This window comes from Penaeus monodon, chromosome 28, assembly GCF_015228065.2.
Source record: "Penaeus monodon isolate SGIC_2016 chromosome 28, NSTDA_Pmon_1, whole genome shotgun sequence".
NCBI classification, from domain to species: Eukaryota; Metazoa; Arthropoda; class Malacostraca; order Decapoda; family Penaeidae; genus Penaeus; species Penaeus monodon.
This window is the reverse complement of record NC_051413.1, coordinates 18,270,507-18,271,424: the sequence shown is the minus strand read 5'-3', so window position 1 is coordinate 18,271,424 and position 918 is coordinate 18,270,507. Positions and strand designations below refer to the sequence as shown.

At 35.9% G+C, this 918-nt stretch overlaps 1 protein-coding gene across 1 annotated transcript in view; it reads left to right on the top strand.

Annotated features, from left to right (window-relative positions):
- Nucleotides 1–918, top strand: part of LOC119591086 (calmodulin-lysine N-methyltransferase-like) — a 21,444-nt gene that overhangs the window by 12,519 nt on the left and 8,007 nt on the right. The window lies entirely within an intron of this gene.

Sequence of the window (918 nt, the reverse complement as noted above, 5' to 3'; positions counted from 1 at the left end):
CACTAGTTGTTGTAATCATTGCTCACTGATATATAAATTTATGAGTAAAGGACAATTATAAAGTTTTAAAATAAATATGGTTCTTCCAAACTCTTGCACTCTTGTTATTTACAGTTAATTATAGTTGTCATCCTGAATTCTTTTTATTAAGATGTATCTTACCTTCATGATTTTTATTATATATTTCTTTCAGCCTGCTTCTTTACAATTTAATGCACAGTTTAGTAGCAATGCACATTTTACTCATCTTTAATCTAATTGGAATGGCAGACTAGTCTTAAGCGCCATTAACATGTGTATAGAACAGCTTCCCATCCATGTGAGTGCTACAGCAGTTTTTCTAGGACCCTTTAAAATTATTTAGACCAAAGCCACTTATGTTCCCACTCCTTGGCTACTGTACAACTCTTGACTGGTAACACATCTCCTTCGCTAGCATGTTATCATTTCTCCTAGAATGGGGTCGGGCACTGTGTTCTTGACCCCAAGTGGAAGCTGAGGAGAATTTTAGGGTCATGTATTAAGGACTGCTCATCATAGGCTGCCACACACATCACACACCCCAAAGCCTTTAGTCTCCAGGGGTTGGAGGGACCTTGGGGGATGTCTGGTATTGCTTGCCTACATTATGGCTTATTCATATGTGATACGAATTCCATCCTTTTTAAGAAGAAAGGATTAGATTGGATCTTTTACTGGGAAACTGATAGCATTTTATTACATGGTGAAAAAAAAAAGATAGATTTTGATGAAAAGTAATGGGATGATTTTAAAGAATCAGAGTAATGAAAGCAAGTTAATTAGAAAAAGAAGTCAGAATTTAGCAGCTCAGGCTCATGACAACAATGCCTTATAGTACAAGAGATATGAAATGCTTGATTTTTTGTTGGAAATGGCTTTGGTTTGGGAATCACCTAA